Source organism: Pseudophryne corroboree, unplaced genomic scaffold (genome assembly GCF_028390025.1).
Source record: "Pseudophryne corroboree isolate aPseCor3 unplaced genomic scaffold, aPseCor3.hap2 scaffold_316, whole genome shotgun sequence".
Taxonomy (NCBI): Eukaryota; Metazoa; Chordata; class Amphibia; order Anura; family Myobatrachidae; genus Pseudophryne; species Pseudophryne corroboree.
Window position 1 is genome coordinate 227,474 of NW_026969839.1, and position 5,174 is coordinate 232,647.

The following is a 5,174-nucleotide window of genomic DNA, read 5'->3' on the forward strand; positions in this document are numbered from 1 at the left end:
ATATATGTGTGCACACATCTTTTTCGGGACATTAATTAATTAAGGACATACTCATGCAAGCAGTGTCCGTAAATGCCGAGCTCATTGGTCTATCATTAATCTATGTGGACATTTTGAAGTCAGCTTATTAAAATCCAAGCCTCAGAGAATAAACGTAATTAAGTATATACATTTGTGTATGTGGAGCATTTACATTAAAGGCATCCACTATACACAATATGCATTTTTATGTATGTCAATTTTGCTGCAGCAATATATGTTAATAAAATATGATTTATATGTTTTAAAATTTAATAGTAATTAGCCATTTTTTAATTATTTAATGATTATCTCCGATAAATGGTGGGGACAGCGCTACTGATTTCCTACAGAGGGTCACACCTGTGTGGGTAGTTTTTGTGTTTTTTTGTTCAATATAGGGATTGCAATTATCCCTGTATCAGGAGCAGCAGTCTCCGCCATTGTCTAAAATCTCCTTGATCCAGCGGGTACTGGCGCCGGAGAGTGTATACTTCTGTCCACACAAGGTTGGTGTGTGGGCGGTTGTGTACACATCCAGTATCATCTATCCCAAATCATACTTATTTTGCATAGGAGATACTATTGTCATGAAGATTGTTCTCCCAGGGTGAGGTTCATTCATTGCATTCTGGGTATGCTGACCCCTGTGATTTCCCCAAATGTGGGAAACTCGACTGCATTATTTGTGGTAGTGGTGGACTGTGTTTGTGCTTTCCTCTGGTCAGCTCTGGTAAAAGTCAGATTTCTTTGTCTCAGATCTTCCTCTAGCCTTGTTCTTCTTTTGAGAGTTCCCTTGTGCTGCCTCAGTTGGATCTCCTTCACTTGAAAGGTAGTGCCCGAGCAGCGACCCTCCCCAGCTCTAGCCCAACTCCTACTAACCTGCCAGGTGAGATACTATGATCATGAAGGTGCTTCTCCCAGGGCAAGGCTCACCCATTGCACTCTGGGTGTGCTGCCCCTTGCGATTTCCCCAAATGTGGGAAACTTGACTGCATAATTTGTGTTTCCCCTGGACGGCTCTCGTATAATTCAGATCTCTTTGTCTCAGGTCTCTCTCCAGCCTAGTATGCTGTCTGTTTCCACTTCTCTTTTCTTGAGCCCATCCCTTCTATAACATTGTGCACTATCCTGACTTCTCCTCCCGTCTGCTTACTTTGTGCCTTCCAATGCACAATGCAAACTACAGGTAGTGCTGCAGGGCCCACACCCTTTTACTTGCCTTACAGAGCAGCTCTGGAGCTGTTACAGTACCCAGCTGCTGCAAGAAATCAGCTTGAATGCTTTAGGGGCTGGGGCATGGCCAACATGAGCCCCACACCGAAGGAGGGTGGGGGTGTTTATTGCGAACTAGGGGTCATCCAAGCGTCGCAAAAGGCCGCCATGCCCTGCATATCCCTTTTCTCTTTTCATAAGCAGACGAGGGATGAAGCCAACTTTGACCCACTGCTTGGATGACATCACTTGCTGCCTTTCCAATGAAGCAAGTTTAATTTAGTAATAGGTGAAAAACCATCCCTACAAAGGTGTTAATCAGATACTTGGCTTTGTGGACACTTTTCAGAGAACAAATTTGTTAGCATAAAAATAAAGCCAGAAAATGAAGAGCTGTTTAATCACTCAATTGGATTTTTCTGCAAGCGTATTTCTTTTTCTCTGCAACCCACTGCTAAGTTGTGCTTCCTAGCTGTTCTTTTATAAAATCACTTAATCAAATCTAACTCTGATTACATCAGAGAAGGCCAGGTACCCTACACCATAAGAGGGGGTTTGAAATTTTGACTTGTCTACTTAAAGATCACCAAAATCTGATAACAAAGTAAATTACGTCCCTGGGTAGGATTGAACCACCAACCTTTTGGTTAATAACCGAACACGCTAACTGATTGCGCCACAGAGACACATTGCAAAAGCATATACTGACAAAGGCTAATAAGCATTCATCTAGAACGTTTCCTAGAAAAACTTTAAAAAGTCAATAATCTGGAGAGTTTTTGTAAGATGTTTCTTCCATCAACCAATGAAGAAACACATTGGTACTTTCCCATGATGAGTGAGTGCTTCAGGATCTCTTGCACTTACATGTGCAGCAGAGTACTGCAATGGAAGCATGCTGGGCCCATAACCCAGAGGTAGGCAGATTGAAACTATCCTCTGCTATATGCATTTTTTTTTTGTTAATTAAAGTAATCCAAAACTGGGATTGATATTTTTGCTCTTTTATTTTTACTTAAAGTACAATAACTTTTATTATTTTAATTTGTTTTAATAGTATATTGACAGTATTGTTTTCTTTCAAAAATCCACTTAATTTTCTTTACCCTATTATTCAAATGGTAATTGACAAAAACAAACTACATTGTCACCAGAAGAGCAATACAAAATGTACAAGTGATATATTAAAATCATCTTTCCAGCTTGAATTTCAATGATGCATTGGGGCAACGATTTTGTGAGAAACCTCTTCACCCTTAAATAAAGATTTTCTTAATTCCTTACCTGTGTGCTAATTAGATATCACCTTGTTTTCACATTAAACAGACTTCCACATGAGAAAGCAGCAAGGATGCAGTGGCGTTAATGTTTCCTGGTGTCAACCTGTATTATTTCAGTAGATATTGAAATGAGGATGCATCTTGCTGCCTTTCCAATGAAGCATGTTTAATTTAGTAATAGGTGAAAAACCATCCCTACAAAGGTGTTAATCAGATACTTGGCTTTGTGGACTCTTTTCAGAGAACAAATTTGTTAGCATAAAAATAAAGCCAGAAAATGAAGAGCTGTTTAATCACTCAATTGGATTTTTCTGCCAGCATATTTCTTTTTCTCTGCAACCCACTGCTAAATTGTGCTTCCTAGCTGTTTTTTTTATAAAATCACTTAATCAAATCTAACTGATTACATCAGAGTAGGCCAGGTACCCTACACTATAAGAGAGGGTTTGAAATTTTGACTTGTCTACTTAAATATCACCAAAATCTGATCACAAGGTCAATTACGTCCCTGGGTGGGATTGAACCACCAACTTTTTGGTTAATAGCCGTACACACTAACTGATTGCGCTACAGCGACACTTTGTGAAAGTACATACTGACAAAGGCTAATAAGCATTCATCTAGAACGTTTCCTAGAAAAACTTTAAATAGTCAATAATCTGGAGAGTTTTTGTAAGATGTTTCTTCCATCAACCAATGAAGAAACACATTGGTACTTTCCCATGATGAGTGAGTGCTTCAGGATCTCTTGCACTTACTGTACATGTGCAGCAGAGTACTGTAATGGAAGCATGCTGGGTCCATAACCCAGAGGTAGGCAGATTGAAATTATCCTCTGCTATATGCATTTTTTTTTGTTAATTAAAGTAATCCAAAACTGGGATTGATATTTTTGCTCTTTTTATTTTACTTAAAGTACAATAACTTTTACCTTTTTAATTTGTTTTAATAGTATATAGACAGTATTGTTTTCTTTCAAAAATCCACTTAATTTTCTTTACCCGATTATTAAAATGGTAATTGACAAAAACAAACTACATTGTCACCAGAAGAGCAATACAAAATGTACAAGTGATATATTAAAATCATCTTTCCAGCTTGAATTTCAATGATGCATTGGGGCAACGATTTTGTGAGAAACATCTTACCCTTAAATAAAGATTTTCTTAATTCCTTACCTGTGTGCTAATTAGATATCACCTTGTTTTCACATTAAACAGACTTCCACATGAGAAAGCAGCAAGGATGCAGTGGCGTTAATGTTTCCTGGTGTCAACCTGTATTATTTCAGTAGATATTGAAATGAGGATGCATCTTGCTGCCTTTCCAATGAAGCAAGTTTAATTTAGTAATAGGTGAAAAACCATCCCTACAAAGATGTTAATCCGATACTTGGCTTTGTGGACACTTTTCAGAGAATAAATTAGTTAGCATAAAAATAAAGCCAGAAAATGAAGAGCTGTTTAATCACTCAATTGGATTTTTCTGCCAGCATATTTCATTTTCTCTGCAAACCACTGCTAAATTGTGCTTCCTAGCTGTTTTTTGATAAAATCACTTAATCAAATCTAACTCTGATTACATCAGAGTAGGCCAGGTACCCTACACCATAAGAGGGGGTTTGAAATTTTGACTTGTCTACTTAAAGATCACCAAAATCTGATGACAAGGTCAATAACATCCCTGGGTGGGATTGAACCACCAACCCTTTGGTTAATAACCAAACACACTAACCGATTGCACCACAGAGACACTTTGCAAAAGTCCATACTGACAAAGGTTAATAAGCATTCATCTAGAACGTTTCCTAGAAAACTTTAAAAAGTCAATAATCTGGAGAGTTTTTGTAAGATGTTTCTTCCATCAACCAATGAAGAAACACATTGGTACTTTCCCATGATGAGTGAGTGCTTCAGAATCTCTTGCACTTACATGTGCAGCAGAGTACTGCAATGGAAGCATGCTGGGCCCCTTAACCCAGAGGTAGGCAGATTGAAACTATCCTCTGCTATATGCATTTTTTTTTTTGTTAATTAAAGTAATCCAAAACTGGGATTGATATTTTTGCTCTTTTATTTTTACTTAAAGTACAATAACTTTTACCATTTTAATTTGTTTTAATAGTATATTGACAGTATTGTTTTCTTTCAAAAATCCACTTAATTTTCTTTACCCTATTATTAAAATGGTAATTGACAAAAACAAACTACATTGTCACCAGAAGAGCAATACAAAATGTACAAGTGATATATTAAAATCATCTTTCCAGCTTGAATTTCAATGATGCATTGGGGCAACGATTTTGTGAGAAACATCTTCACCCTTAAATAAAGATTTTCTTAATTCCTTACCTGTGTGCTAATTAGATATCACCTTGTTTTCACATTAAACAGACTTCCACATGAGAAAGCAGCAAGGATGCAGTGGCGTTAATGTTTCCTGGTGTCAACCTGTATTATTTCCGTAGATATTGAAATGAGGATGCATCTTGCTGCCTTTCCAATAAAGCAAGTTTAATTTAGCAATAGGTGAAAAACCATCCCTACAAAGATGTTAATCAGATACTTGGCTTTGTGGACACTTTTCAGAGAACAAATTTGTTAGCATAAAAATAAAGCCAGAAAATGAAGAGCTGTTTAATCACTCAATTGGATTTTTTTG

The 5,174-nt window shown here is 37.3% G+C and overlaps 2 non-coding genes across 2 annotated transcripts; both read left to right on the forward strand.

The window, feature by feature from the left end:
- The first annotated feature begins 577 nt into the window (after positions 1-577).
- On the forward strand, positions 578-741 carry LOC135017295 (U1 spliceosomal RNA). Its single transcript, XR_010215125.1, has one exon. It is a non-coding gene; the product is annotated as a U1 spliceosomal RNA (small nuclear RNA).
- A 151-nt stretch (positions 742-892) lies between these two features.
- LOC135017386 (U1 spliceosomal RNA) lies at positions 893-1,056 on the forward strand. The gene has a single exon (XR_010215211.1). It is a non-coding gene; the product is annotated as a U1 spliceosomal RNA (small nuclear RNA).
- The last annotated feature ends 4,118 nt before the right edge of the window (positions 1,057-5,174 follow it).